At 41.7% G+C, this 16,546-nt stretch overlaps 1 pseudogene; it reads right to left on the bottom strand.

The window, feature by feature from the left end:
* Positions 1 to 853: 853 nt before the first annotated feature.
* On the bottom strand, positions 854 to 16,180 carry LOC124545841 (annotated as a pseudogene).
* Between the last annotated feature and the right edge of the window lie 366 nt (positions 16,181 to 16,546).

Here is a 16,546-nt window from a genome sequence, read left to right as displayed (position 1 = left end):
GTCATTAAATCATTCCTCTCCAGCACAAAGTGAGTCTTTTTCCTACCAATTTTTTCTGGGAGGGGTGGAGAGGGGGTGGCCAGGGGTAGGGGGTGGGATATCCTCTGATGGTGGCACTGTCCACTAGCTCAGTCGATCTCTGCATGTCAAGGTGAGTGCACACATGAAAAGACACCTCCAATCCGCAGCAGAGTAATTACGTAATTAGGACATGTAGTTGCTGGATGTGAGCTTTTCCACCAACAGAGATCCAGCCCCTGCGAATTCAATTTTATAAATAGACAGTGTATCCTATGCTATATAATTGAATTTCCTGCCATGAGTTCCTTCCTCTCCAGCACAGATGGCAGCTTAGAGAGCTATGGCAGAATCCATTCTCAGTCAGGCATTTACCTTGGAAGGAGTTCTCCTGTGCATCGGTATTCTGCCTGGGTTTACTGGTAAACGCTGCTTTGTTTGTGGTTCCGTCCAACCGCGACCAAAGGAGCGTGCACAAACGGCAATGGAGTGTTATAACTCTTGAAGCACCTTGTATTTCCCAGAAATTCAGTGAAGTGTCTCTGGGATGGTTTCATAAGTGTGTCATGATCTTTTCTTTTAGTGTCTGTGTTCAAGTGTGGCAGTGGTGGTATTCCTCAGAATTGTTTAAATATTCCCACATCATCTGCACATCTCTCTCTTTACACAGTGGTACATTTGCTTCCTGTGACAACTTCAAAATGTGATGTTACATTCCAGATTTATCTCAAAATTTTAAACATGCCTGGGGCAGCAGCTGTTGAAAATCTTCACGGTAAATGATAACAGCGAACCAGTTGCAGAATAAAGATTTATTGAAATCCTTGACCACGGCTTAGGTATATTTCAATCCACCTGAACAGTAAGACACCTTCATTAGCAAAAGACTTAGCAATATAACTGAGATAGAACACTTATAGCTCTAAGTAACCATGAAAAATACCAAAGTATTGCAATCACAAAAGCTTTTAGTCACTTACTAAAATCACGTCCTGCTGTGTAGATGCATAAAACAATCATGCCAAAGGCGTCGTCAGTAGTTAAAATTAAAATATCACCTCCATCTGTACAGCATAATTATAAATAGGCGGTCGATGTGAACACGGCATATTATCAGTACTTAGCCTGTGAACTAGCGTGAAGAGGGTGTTGGAACACTAGGGCAGACAATTTCACCGAGAGAGGGCACTTGCGGTATGCGCGAGACACTCGCGCACATTAAAGGACCGGGATGCATCCACATACGCATCAAAATTTTGAAGGTTTTGCTAATTTAAACCCTCTGTCTTAATAAATGAAACATATCAGAACCATTTAAAACACCCGCACACAATAGAAAATATGAACACCAATTTGCCTGTGTTCTACTGCCAAGCAGGTGAAGCTTGCGCTAAGGAACATATCCCACGAGAGAGGGCACTAGTGTTATACGCGAGAATCTCGCGCAAATTAAAGGCCAGGATACAAACTAGCGAAAATGACAAAATGTTGTAAATCGAAACCGACTGTCGTCATGAATAGAAAACATAACAGTATCACTTAAAGCACACATACACATCGAAAACCGTGAACAACATTCATCAAAAATACGTAAAATCCGAACAAGACAGGAAAGGAGCATCTCACCAGCATCAACAGACAAGAAAACTAGCCTCTAGACAGCACAGACTATATTACGTTCGAGCAAGAAGGGGTTTGAAACTATCCAAGAAATTTTTGTTTCTAAGCTGAACCTGTTCTTTAAGACATACTATCTTTTCGAGATAGGTGCTTGAAAATTTCTAATTCCTCGAACAGGTCCAGTTTGTAATCCTTACTCACTTCGTGTATCAATTCTACGTCATCCAGTTTACGTGGCGTATGTTGTAAAAGCAATAGATGTTCAGCAAACGTGGAATTGTACACGTTTTCCCCATTTTTACCTAGCATGTTTTCTTTAGATCTTACTTTAATGGGTCTACCTGTCTGTTCAAAAATGGCTCTGAGCACTATGGGACTTAACATCTGAGGTCATCAGTCCCCTAGAGCTTAGAACTACTTAAACCTAACTAACCTAAGGACATCACACACATCCATGCCCGAGGCAGGATTCGAACCTGCGACCGTAGCGGTCGCGCGGTTCCAGACTGAACTACCTGTCTGTACAACGTAATATTTGGGGCAGTCGTTACAAGTAATTTTGTAAACTCCGGATTTAGTGCCAAGTTCTTCCCGTGCCCCAGCATATGAATCACTCTTTTTTTTAAGCTATTGTTTACGGAAAAGGCAACTCTATACCGTATTGCTTCTGCAGACGTCTCCTTATCTTGTATGATACGTTCCCCAAAAATGGAATACAAGGATTGTTTTATGCATCTCCACTGCAGGATGTGATTTTAGTAAGTGATTCAAAGTGTTTGTGCTTGTAATACTTTGGTGTTTTTCATGGTTACTTAAAGGTATGAATGTAATAGCTCAGTTATGTTGCTAAGTTTTTCTAATGAAGGTGTCTTCCTGTTCAGGTGGATTTTTGCTTCTGATGAAGGTATATTTAGCTATGCCGAAACCGTGGTCAAGGATTTCAATAAATCTTTATTCTGCAGCTGGTTGGCTGTTATCATTTACTGTGAAAATTCCAGATTTAATAACTCCTGAAGCAATTCATGAAATGCAACACAAGAAAGTTCGCACAGAAAGGCTGGGGCAGCTTAGAACCCATGATGGAATCTATTCTCAGGTGGCATGCCCCTTAAAAGGAGTTCTCACGTGCATTGGTATTCTGCAGGGCTTTACTGCGTAAATGCTGCTTTGTTTGCGGTTCGGTCCGACCACGACTGACGGCAGGCCTGGCAGGACATGAAGAGAAATAAAGAGAGAGCACATGTTGTGACACGAATTTCTCGGGTATCAAGTATCAAAGGGTTACTGTCACCCGATGCTTTTGTTCAGTGATGAGCGCGACATCCGGTCTGTCAGTCGCTGGGCCCAAACCACCACCTCTTGAACATGGGCACATGGAGCAGCCACTAACAGACATGTCACTCTGCGGGGACAGCCAGTGCACACTGACTCCGAGGATCCAGCACGGGTGACGTTCTGTGACGGCCACTGGACGGCGCATGTTTCGTGATCGAAAGACTTTTAACAGTGTCATTATACATGAGTGGTGTTTCATGATGGTATTCCTTGCACAATCAGAATAAAAAACCGATCGATTTAATTACTTCCTTTCGATGTATTTTACAAGACCTGCATCTTACCAAACAGCGGATAATGATGAGCAAGAGAGATCCAACCCCTGAAAAATGAATTTTTTATAAATAAACAATATTTCCTGTCATACGATCCTTCCTCTCCAGCACAGAGCTGCAAGTTTCCAGGTATGGGAGGGGGAGAGATGGGGTTGGGAGGTTTACCAGAGGGGGAGAGGTTAATTAATTGATCCATTTAATTAAGTAGTCAATGAAATTGATGGAGTGAGAGGGGGCTATTCGAATAAATCAGTCCTGAAAGTGTACCTGTATCAGTGAGGGGGAGGGTTGGAGGTTTCCTGAGAGGTTGGGGGAGGATTGGGAGGGGATGGGCTGGGGGAACAATAGGTTAAGAACCTTTCAATCAAAAAGAAAGATTGAAGGATTATCACTAGGGGCCATAATCCTCTTAGTAGAACAATAGGTTAAGGACCTGTCAATCAAAGGAGAACAATAGAGTTGCCCCTGAATGTATACTTGCCAGTGAATGTAGGCAACCTGTACTAACAAATTGTCCTCATGGCGCTGTTGCCCCATTACTACTACTACTGCCTGCTCGCACCACAGCCTCTAGGTCATACCGATGACAATTCTGTAGTGTGCAGCATGTTCCCCTGTCCACACCATCTGATGGCCAGAAGCTCTTGCCATAGTCAAGTAGACATCACTGTGGAACACTGTTGCTGTCGCAACCAACATGCTGCCTACACCAAAGAACTCTTTATCTATGATGGTGTGGTTGAAGTGGAATTTTAACAGACTTCTGAACATACAAATCATCCTGATTTAATCGTTGCGAAATGGTTCTGGAGGAGACACATGACCAGTTGTGGCTGCAAGGTCCCAGAGATCTGCCTAGGAGTGAGAAGTGTGTTTCTTTTGGCCACCAGGATTACGTATCGATCCTCTTGCAATGCGATGATCCATCTACGACCACCAGCACGCTTTCGCTTAGCATTTCCATCTTCAGAGGCTTTTTTTTTTATTTTAATGGCGAGTTGACACTTTTGGACACAACTGTTAATGTGCCAGAGTAGTAAGACTTTGGCTTTGTGCCGCCAAACTGCCCTTCCATAATCGTAAGCACTCAAATTACATTTTGCGGACATGTTGCTGTAAATGATGCACTACAACCAGTCCCTCGATAACATATGTCAAATAGTGTACTGCATGAACTGTCGAATGCATGCAGAGCGTTTCTGCACAGAGTCGCTGCAGTTACCACGTCCCGTCCTCTACATTTCATTTTACTATCACTGGTCTGGTGTTCCAACGTAACTGTCGGTTGTTCTGTAGCAAGTGGCAGCTCTTCTTTAGCAAGAGTCAGTTGTTCCTTAGCAGTTGTCAAGCAGTATATTTGTCTGGATTGTAGCCTTCTATGCAGGTAAAACGTGGACTACAAACAGTTCAGACAAGAAGAGAATAGAAGCCTTTGCAATGTGGTGGTACAGAAGAATGCTGAAGATTAGATGGGTAGATCATGCAACTAATGATGAGGTACTGAATATAACTGGGGAGAAAAGAGATCTATAGTGCAACTTGATTAAAAGAAGGGATTATTGATAGAATACGTTCTGTGACATCAAGGGATCACCAGTTTAATATTGGGGGAAGTGTGGGGGGTAAAAACCATAGAGAGAAAACAACAGACGAATACAGTGAGCAGGCTCGAAAGGATGTAGGTTGCACTAGTTATTCAGAGATGAAGATCCGTGCATAGAATATAGCAGCATAAAGAATTGCATCAAACCAGTCTTTTGGCCCAAGACTGCAACAACAATTATGACACACGAGTCACAAAATTTGATTATGAGTACAGAAGAGAACCGAAAATGGTCATATTAAATAAAACTGTCCCGTGTGATCAAGATAATGAAAATATTGTTGTAAATTAGGCCTGTGTGAAAAATGGAAAGAATTTGAATGCTTTAAATTGATAGCATATATTCAGCTGGTCTGGGAATGCCGCTGCCTAACCATGTTAACAAGTGAGTCTGTGGGTGTACGTATATGGTTATCGAAATACTCTAAGCAAATGTAATCGTTCACTTTGTAGTATCTGGAAACGGTTTGTACTGTCTATGTAAACAAACTAACTGTGTATGTTAACGAGATGAAAGTAGCAGCAGTTTGGTTCCTCTGTGAGCAAACTGCGAACGTTTCGGTTTACATTGAACGGCTACGCCCGATTTCTAATTAATAATATCTGATAAAACCTTGTGTGCTCATTTGACCTCCGAGGCCTATCTGCACACATCTGCCTAGGGCCACTCCGCACCGGCACTGATGACCAACGATATATTGACTGAGCTCGGTGTCGTTGTCTGCTACATCCAGCGAATTCGCATATCGATACGTGAGATCGGATTTGCGCTGTCCCACCGCCAGCGGCGACCAAAATCAACGCGTTTACACTCCGAGCGGCGTTAAAGCCAGGAGCACGCCTCCCACCGCCATGTAGGATCATGTAGGATCAGTCGCAAATCGTCTTCCTCTGAGTCGGAATAAAGCTGCCAACTCGCCTACTCGACACTCCCTAAATGTTGAGAAAACAAACTATTCTCAGCTCCGTACAACAAACAGAATCATACCAACAACCGATGTAGCACATGAACAAGACACAGTAAATAGGCTAGAATGCTTCATACACTACTGTTCATTAAAATTGCTACACAAAGAAGAAATGCAGATGATAAACGGGTATTCATTGGACAAATATATTATACTAGAACTGACATGTGATTACATTTTGCCGGCCGCGGTGGTCTAGCGGTTCTAGGCGCTCAGTCCGGAACCGCGCGACTGCTACGGTCGCAGGTTCGAATCCTGCCTCGGGCATGGATGTTTGTGATGTCCTTAGGTTAGTTAGGTTTAAGTAGTTCTAAGTTCTAGGGGACTGATGACCTCAAATGTTAAGTCCCATAGTGCTCAGAGCCATTTGAACCATTTTTTTATTATATTTTCACGCAATTTGAGTGCATAGATCCTGAGAAATCAATACCCAGAACAACCACCTCTGACCGAAATAACGGCCTTGATACGCCTGGGCATTGAGTCAAACAGAGCTTGGATGGCGTGTACAGGTACAGCTGCCCATGCACCTTCAACACGATACCACAGTTGATCACGAGTAGTGACTGGCATATTGTGACGTGCCAGTTGCTCGGCCACCAATGACCAGACGTTTTCAATTGGTGAGAGATCTGGAGAATGTGCTGACCAGGGCAGCAGTCGAACATTTTCTGTTTCCAGAAAGGCCCGTACAGGTCCTGCAACATGCGGCCGTGCATTATGCTGCTCAAATGTAGGGTTTCGCAGAGATAGAATGAAGGGTAGAGCCACGGGTAGTAACACATCTGAAATGTAACGTCCACTATTCAAAGTGCCGTCAATGCGAACAAGAGGTGACCGAGACGTGTAACAAATGGCACCCCATACCGTCACGCTCGGTGATACGCCAGTATGGCGATGCCGAATACACGCTTCCAATGTGCGTTCACCGCGATGTCGCCTAACAGTGTTGCGACCATCATGATGCTGTAAACAGAACCTGGATTCATTCGAAAAAATGACATTTTGCCATTCGTACACCCAGGTTCGTCGTTGAGTACACCATCGCAGGCGCTCCGTCTGTGATGCAGCGTCAAGGGTAACCGCAGCCATGGTCTCCGAGCTGATAGTCCATGCTGCTGCAAACATCGTCGAACTGTTCGTGCAGATGGTTGTTGTCTTGCAAACGTCCCCATCTGTTGACTCAGGGATCGAGACTTGGCTGCACGATCCGTTACAGCCATGCGGATAAGATGCCTGTCATCTCCACTGCTAGTGATACGAGGCCGTTGGAATCCAGCACGGCGTTCCGTATTACCCTCCTGAACTCAGCGATTCCATATTCTGCTAACAATCATTGGTTCTCGATCAACGCGAGCAGCAATGTCGCGATACGATAAACCGCAATTGCGATAGGCTACAATCCGACCTTTATCAAAGTTGGAAACGTGATGGTATGCATTTCTCCTTCTTTCACGAGGCATCACAACAACGTTTCACCAGGCAACGCCGGCCAACTGCTGTTTGTGTATGAGAAATCGGTTGGAAACTTTCCTCATGTCAGCACGTTGTAGGTGTCGCCACCGGCCCCAACCTTGTGTGAATGCTCTGAAAAGTTAATCATTTGCATATCACAGCATCTCCTTCCTGTCGGTTACATTTCGCGTCTGTAGCGCGTCATCTTTGTGGTGTAACAATGTTAATGGCCCGTAGTGTATTTTTGAAATGGAAAAGCATGTTACTGACCTTCTCAAACAATGAAGTTGACCTACTCTTACTCTTCGTACAAACGCTATTCCTTGAAACAAATGAATCAATCCCCTGACAAATTTTGCATATTTCCACTGAATGATATCTCATGGAACAACGGGACAATTTTCTGGAGTAACTCATCACTTAGAAAATAAGTACTGATTCCACAAAAGCGAGCAGTAAGAATAATATATGGTATTCACCCACAGTCATTTTAACTGCACTGTCCAAACACATACATTCACTAATGAAATTTTTAAATAATCCATCGTTCTTTGAGAAGAACAGTGTTGTCCGTACCTACAACACAAGAGGGACAAATCACCTTTGTTAAAGGTGTCAGTGGCTAAGATAGGAGCTCAACAGGCAGCAACAAAAATTTTTAGTCATTTGCCTGATAACGTAAAATTTCTGGCAAATAGTAAAGTAAGTTTTAAATCTAACTTAAAATCATTCTTTCCCAATTCCTTCTATTCCCGGACGAATTTCTATTTAAAACTAGTAACTTAAGAAAAGTCCTTGTTTTTAAGTGTAGTTGCATAAGTGTGACTAAAAAATGTGTTCCTTAATAGAAATTTAATTATGTGTACATGTCCGGTAAACTGACTCATTCCATATCACTTCGATTAAATAATTATCAAAACAGTCTACGGAACATGTAACTAACTAGCAAGCGGTAAATCTTTTACGCGGGAAAGAAACAATAATCCAATATCTAACCTTGTGGAACTCCCTGTGAAAGTTTTTATGTCTGAGGAGCAGTTGCTTGAATTTGAAGTTAGGATTCCCCTTTTTGTTTCCTATCTGTTTAGTACGAGTTGATCCATTATAAAGCAGGGTCGCTGATTCGGTACACCTGTAATGTGTTTCCAAGTAACGAGTGGTTTACTGAATAAAATTCTTTCTTCAGACCATAGAATATTCCTGTGATTTTTTCGCTCTTATCTAATGAGGATCATATTTTTGAGTAAGCTCAGTGATAGGATTTACAATTCTTTTTAATTGTTATAACACAGACTGGCTTTTAAATATTATGTCCTTTTGAAACGCCTCTGGCTGGAGTCAGTCCATCGTTATTTTTTCATCGATAACGTGATTGCCGAGAAAATAATACTGTTTTCCTTTTCCTTGCTCAAGTTGAAACGTCCCCATTCAACAATTATACATGACTGTGCTTAAACTGACACACAATATTTTGTTAGCGCAACGCAATCTGACTTTCAAAATTCCCTACAAAAGAATGGCCCTGACTAACATTAAACTATACCTTTCACAAATCACTTACCTCACAAAAATCTTCGCTGCTCAAGCTACTGCAATACAGCAAGCGCCACTACTGCCAGCTAAATAAAAGATTCAAACTATGGAAGGCACTAACTACTGATAGGGATAGTTAGCAAATGAAAGATATTAATAAAGAACAAACAATGTATTTACCTTGATATCATCATATATAAATATAGCAGTTCATGACAAATTTCAAAACTCCGCCATCTCTCTCCCCACATCCACCACTGCTGAAGGCTCACCTCCAACTGCCAACGCTACGCGCTGTTCACAGCCAGCTGCCTAACACTACAATGGCGAGTATTACAACAATGCAAAGCAGACACAGACTGCCCACAGCACAGCCAGTGATTTTCATACAGAGGTGGCGTTACCAATAAAAAAACCTAAACAGCCTACTTACATAGCCCCCATGCTCCCCACAAAAAATTTTACAAATTGGATTGGGCAGTGGCCAATACGGATTTGAAAAAAATTTTTCATAATTACAATAACAAAGAAATCAAATGCACACACTTATTGATACAATGTTGATCAAAAGCTAAAATTTTCTCACAGTCCATAAAGACAGTCCTAATCGTACATAACAGTAGAATAGCAGTGTTTTTCTCAAAGTCTGAGCAGTAAAAGAAAATGCACACGGAAGTAGTGGATTTCCATGCAGTCTTGAAGAAGTAGCGTTGTCCTTCCAACGGAAAGACAGTGCTGACTCTTGACATGCTGACAGATAATGGGCCACAACAGAGCAAACCCACAGCAGAGTCAGTCGTAGTTTGGATGAATATTGGTAGGTAGGTCATCACAGAGCAGACCCACTGTAGTCCTGGTAGAGAGTATGGTATTGGTGGCCCACCAGAGGTGCAGACCCACTGCAGTCCTTGTAGAAATAATGGTATTGATGGATCATCAAAGATGTAGACCCACTGTAGTCCTTGTAGAGATAATGGTACTGGTGGGTCATCAAAGATGCAGACCCACTGTAGTCCTTGTAGAGATATTAAACGTATGCCAAAAATAGGCACAAAAACCAATAAAAAATGCTAAATTTTCCAATTGCCATGTCAGGATTAAGAGAAAATGCTTATGCAAAAAATCCATATAAAACGTCTAGCTACACGATACATATGCAAAAATCTTAAGAGAAATACTAAATACAATTGCAACTGTTCTACAATCCAGAAATATACCACATTATAAAAATTGCCGTGCGAAGACACTAACCAGTGACTAACCTGCATTATACACATACATAGAAAGGGAGTTTAAAACAAATATATTATTTAAGGGTCAGAGCAAACTGTATTCTTGATGTGGCTTTAATGTGCTGTGATTCCTGGCATACTATCACTGGCAGTTTTAAACCTTGACATTTTTACAACCGATTTCACCAACAATTTCGATACAAAATGGGAAGTATTTCCAGTGTTTCAAATAAAAGCAGATACAAGAACCATGAGTAATATTATCCTTGGTCAACACTAAACTGTCTAAACTACTATTGACATTAAATGAGACTTAAGCATATTGCATATGCTAAAAACATTAATCACAAAAGAACAAAACCAGTACTATGGTTCATTCAGTCAGCATTTACTACACACCAATTTTACAAACATATCTGTACAAGGGCTTGCTACAAATACCACAAAACATGGCAGTCAGTCATAATAATTATGACCATACTATGTACACAGTCTGACAAACACAGCTTTGTTCATACAACTACTGCACTTCAACTTTACTCAGTCTTACATTAGGAAGAAGATACATGTTTTCATTTCCTGTGCATGGCATCCAACTGTTTTATACACATTTCCATGTCTTCACTGTCGGCAGTAAATCCCGATAATCTGTTCACCATTGCATCACACTGCTGGGGCTTCCATTGTCCTCTGAAATACGTAATTCTTGTATTACCTGTGTCAGCTGATCTTGTACTTCCCGGATTTCTCTTTTGTACTGTGTATTGATTTGATTTTGATTCTGTTTGAATTTTCTAATTTGTTCATACTCTTCTGTGTCAGTGAAGGCTACAGGTCTAGTGTCATTCAGATCATCATCTACCTTTGTAGATAAGTTAGTAACCTGATCCGAAAGTTCGGCTACTTTCTCCGATAGTGAACACATTTCCTCAGTGTGTTTTTCTGAACCAAGTTTCAGAGTGTCCATTTGTGTTGAAATCGAATCTACTGTGTCCTTTAAGTTTTCCTGAGTTTTTGCAAGTTGCTTAACCGAATCGGTAGATGCAACTGAGTCAATTTTAGCCCACAAGGTCTCATGATTTTCATGAACAATGGTTTGCAGTTCTTTTACGGCTGCTTCGTGATTCTGTAATGCATTTTCATGCCGCGAAAAAATAGGTTGAAAATGCTCACAAATTTGTGTTTTTACGTCATTACAGACTTTTTGACATTTCGATTCAATGTTATGTAACTCAGTAGTTAAATCTTCACGTGTTTGTTCAAGTGTGGTGTCTAACTTTTGAAGATTTTGTTCCATTGTGTCTAACTGTTGCTGTGTTTGTCTCTGGTGTTGTTCCATTGTGTCTAACTTTTTAAGATTTTGTTCCATTGTGTCTAACTTTTGAAGCTTTTGCTGTGTTTGTCCCATTTGTTGTATTAATTGTAATAACAATGCATTGGTGTCTGAAACATGTTCCTCAGTGCTTTTCGGCAGTGAATTTGCACCGGAAACATTCACATTTTGACAAGCAGAAAATGTGTCTTGACTTATTTGAGAAAACGGTGAGGATCCAAAACCTGAATCTACAGTATTTGCAAGATCGTGTCGTGTCATTTCGGCTTCCTGAGGCGAGCTATTGCCGACCGATCGATCGATAATGCTTCCCTCTTCACTAATTGTTTCACTGTCCACGCCATTGTTTGCCGCCCGCTCCATTTCCCTGTGCACAGTTACCAAATTACTACTTAGAACATTAGTAAATTCATTACTCTGCGGCGCTGATAAGCTACGCTCGTCGTCACTATTATTTCTCAGTTTAGTTTGGAGCCTAGTGTTACGTTTTTCACACGCCATAATTGTCACAATATTTCACACGATAACACAGAAAAGCACAATTTGAAGTGCAAAAATAGGAGAACACATTAACATAGCACTGAAAATAATATCTAGTTAATTGCAAGCGTAGCTGCGAAATACTTGGTGCAAATCTATATGCATGCCACAACTGTTTTACTGTACAACAATGAAAGGCTACAACTACAAAGGAGATTCTCTCTACAATTACGCGCTAGCAATAAACAAAAGCTACACTAAATACACAAACTACAAGAAAAAATCAGAAGATTCCAGTGAGGTATCCTAGGCTAAGGGTCGCCATATGAAACTTCCCCATTCAACAATTATACATGACTGTGCTTAAACTGACACACAATATTTTGTTAGCGCAACGCAATCTGACTTTCAAAATTCCCTACAAAAGAATGGCCCTGACTAACATTAAACTATACCTTTCACAAATCACTTACCTCACAAAAATCTTCGCTGCTCAAGCTACTGCAATACAGCGAGCGCCACTACTGCCAGCTAAATAAAAGATTCAAACTATGGAAGGCACTAACTACTGATAGGGATAGTTAGCAAATGAAAGATATTAATAAAGAACAAACAATGTATTTACCTTGATATCATCATATATAAATATAGCAGTTCATGACAAATTTCAAAACTCCGCCATCTCTCACCAAACCTACGCTTGTTGCCGTACGTTGGTTCCAAGTGACCAGTGAGAACAGCTGAATCTTCAACTGTATCTGCAGTGGTATCACTGTGGTGTCTGAACGCCAGCCTGTAGTCGTATGACTCTACATTCCTGCCGCGGTCTATAATCTTGTTGGCAACATCAATATTTACAAGATCATCCGTAAGTGCCGACTCTTGCAACTCTGCACACCAAATATCATACTTCTTCTTTTTAATTTCTGGTTTCAGGCGTGTATCAACAGAAGTAGAGCGTTCAGTTTGCATTTTATGTCTTTTTGCACTGAAGCACGGGGAGTCACTGTCTTCACTTCCACTGTCTGAACCATCATCAGCACCATCGTCACTGTTTGCATCGTCCACATGGACATTAGGAGCAGCAGAGTAGCTTACTGGCCTCTCAAGCGGTATGTACTCCACGATCTCGCCATCTTCCAGCTCACTGCCATCAGTATTGTCCATTTTCTAGCGTTGTCTCGAAATTTGTCATGAACTGCTATATTTATATATGATGATATCAAGGTAAATACATTGTTTGTTCTTTATTAATATCTTTCATTTGCTAACTATCCCTATCAGTAGTTAGTGCCTTCCATAGTTTGAATCTTTTATTTAGCTGGCAGTAGTGGCGCTCGCTGTATTGCAGTAGCTTGAGCAGCGAAGATTTTTGTGAGGTAAGTGATTTGTGAAAGGTATAGTTTAATGTTAGTCAGAGCCATTCTTTTGTAGGGAATTTTGAAAGTCAGATTGCGTTGCGCTAACAAAATATTGTGTGTCAGTTTAAGCACAGTCATGTATAATTGTTGAATGGGGACGTTTCAAAGTGACACAAAAGTTTAGATTCAAATGGGACGCTGATGATTGCAGACGTCATGACATACCTCTAATAATATAATTCCTTTTAATTGTTCACTGGGTCTGCATGTTTTACTAGGCTGGTTAATTATCAGAATCGTGGTGAGCCATCACAGCAACAGACGTCCCTCTAGTGACACACTATTTCGAGTCGTAAGAGCCATGTCGTGGCGACAGGGAGTTACTCCACCGACTGGCCTCAGCTCCAACAGTCGCTCGCCATCTCGCTGACCATTGTGCATTGGGTGCCGAGTTGGCGAAGTGGAGTGACTTTTCCGCGAAAACTGGACAGGCGTCTGGCAGTCCTTCTGCACGAATTAGCTTCCCGCGTTGTGCAGTAAAGAAACAGCTCGAAATGCAGGAGACCTCTGCGTTTCTTTACGCTGTGTCCTACTCCATCAAATTACTCCCTTCCCCTGCAGTGCTTGCTTGCACTGGCCACAGGGCAAACGCTGGTCGTAAAAGAAGAGATTCGAGCGAACTGCATCGGCAGACAACGTAGTTCCACGCTCTGGGAATAAAACATGCAGTATATTTAACGCGCTTTCGAAGAAATTGGTGTGATTTTCCGTGACCAGGGCACGGGGTTTGTTGACCCGAGAACTGAGATAGAGAGTGGGAAACATGATGATTGGATAGTCCATAAAAAAGTAGACAGAATGGTAGACCTGGAGCAATTTTCCAAGAAAAGGAAGCGTTGGCGTGTTCACAATGGTCTGAGTCACAACTTTTCGGCAGAGTGAGTCTGCTACCAAACTGTGAGTAAATTATTAAACTTGGAAAATATAGAGATTGACTAGTGGATGAATAAAATTTTCGGTGGAGGCAGGGCAAGGTTTGTTACATAGCATTGAAACATCCCCTTTGACTGTAAAGAATGACTGTGCTGGTAAAACTTCTGCGTTACTTGATTTTCAAACTCCAGAGTGAAACTGAACGTACTGAGACAGTTTTCTCTTTACTTATTCTGATCACTTCACAATTGACACACAATATTTTAGCGCAACGGCTTTTAATAATCCTTACAAAAGAACAGCCCTTCACAAAAATCTTCGTTACTCGAACTACTGCAATGCAGCGTGCGCCAATACTGCCAGTTAAATAAAAGATTATAACTACTGAAGGCACTAACTACTGATAGGCATATAGTTAGCAAATGAAGATTTTGATAGAGAACAAACAATGTATTTACCTTAATAATGTTCAAAAGTCGTAATATATATACGTGACGATCTGGACACACGTCCAGATCGTCCGCTCATATTAACATCTCAGAACTATGGAATTTCTCTCCACACATCCATCACTCCTGGCGGCTCACCTCCAACTGCCCAACGCTGCGGGCTGTTCACATCCAACTGCCTAACTGGCGAATAATATCCACCAACGAGTCCGACCAGCCATAGACTGCACACAGCGCAGTCAGCGATTTTAATAGAGAGCGCTACGTGGCGTTATCAACATAAAAACCTAAACACCCTACTTAGAGCATCTCATTGGCATTCCTAATTGGCAAGGCTATTTTTTCGGCTTCTCCTTGGAGAACTCTGGGGAGCATCACCTGTGGTGTTTCCTCTACTTCTTAGTGTCGTTTTAGAGACTCAGCCTGCGACTTCCATTGAGCCTTCTAAGCTAGACTTCTTCGCACTACTTCATGCGTCTTCGACTTCGGCTTTTGCTGCTGCTTCATCTCTTCGTAATGCAGTGTCAATGAAAGTTCATGCTGCCTAGGGGAGGCGGGACGAGAGTGACTAGGCGCTGGTAGGCGCCTTTCTTTCTGAAGTTAAGGAGACGTTGTGAGGACTTATGTTGTGTCCGATGGCTCGCACAAGATTCAGGTATTTCAGGTTCCTCCATGTGTTTTCTTTTTTTCCTTCACCCCACGAGCATCTGTGAAATCATCATGTCTGACACGGAACCGTGTGTTTGATTTATCGTGGTGGAGCGTGGATTAGTTCCAGATTCTTTCTTCAGCCCTTCTCCACGGACTTTGCCTCCCAATAGCTGTTTTTAATTGCATTTATTGTAAAGATTTTTGTGTTCCAATTTTCTCTTATCCCTGCCGATTTGGAGAAGATCCTGTTTCATTTACAAATCATGTTTTTGTTTCCCTTTCGCATTTTCGTAACAACAAACGACAGTCAAAGCAGACTTTTCTTTGATTTCCGTAGCTACGTGAACCCCAAATATCCATTTAATACCACTGATTTTGGCAAGGAGCACATCCACGACTCAGCTGTTCGAGCCATTGGTTCTCATATCGGTTCCGTTGCGCACAGTTCGAGACATCACGTCCGAGTAGAGTAGGGGCAGATATCAAGAGGGTTCATTCGATACAGCTCACAGCCACTGTTTACGCTTAGTCATAGCTCAGTGGCCTCTTGAAATTAATAGGAACAAATTTTTGAGTTTGTTTTGCTGCAGTTTTTTCAAACACTTTAGAGAAGAGCGGATTAAGAGAGGTAGAGTAATAATTCCCCATATCTTCTGTCGACCCCTTTTTAAATAATGGTTTTAGCTTGGCATATTACAGTTTATTTGGAAAACAAACCTGCTCAAAAAATTTGGATTTTTTTTTTAAGTTTGCTGTGGTAGTGAAATGACATCACACACATCCAGAAGATTTTTTTAAAAAATATTTCATTATCTACGTCTCTTCACGAGGTTTTTTAAAAATTATTTAAAGTGTATGTTCTTTTTGTTTTCCAGGCTTGTGAAATTTGCTTTGTCTTTACAGGTCGCCATATCTACATCTGATCTTGTTACATTTAAGAAGCGCTCTTTGAAGCATTGGACATCTCAACAGGGCTATCTAACAAACTGCCTGTTGGCTTCTGTCTCGGGTTCTTCTGCTGACGTTTATTTAATGATTTTACAGGCGTTGCGCCAGCACGAGTGGCTGGTATTGTCAGAGCTTCACCCTCCATTGCTGGTGGTGGATTGGGCCGCGAGCTCGACTGCAGTTCACCACCAACAATGGAGGGTGAAGCTTTGATAATGCCAGCCATTCGCGCTGGCGAAACGTCAGAAAAATCATCAGACAAACGTCCTGCCACCCTCAAATCTAATTTTCAGAGTCTCTCGACTTTAAACGTCACCTCTTAATTCTGAATGAACAACTGACCGCATTGCTT

Source organism: Schistocerca americana, chromosome 8 (genome assembly GCF_021461395.2).
Source record: "Schistocerca americana isolate TAMUIC-IGC-003095 chromosome 8, iqSchAmer2.1, whole genome shotgun sequence".
NCBI lineage: Eukaryota > Metazoa > Arthropoda > Insecta > Orthoptera > Acrididae > Schistocerca > Schistocerca americana.
This window is presented reverse-complemented; position numbering and strand designations above follow the sequence as displayed.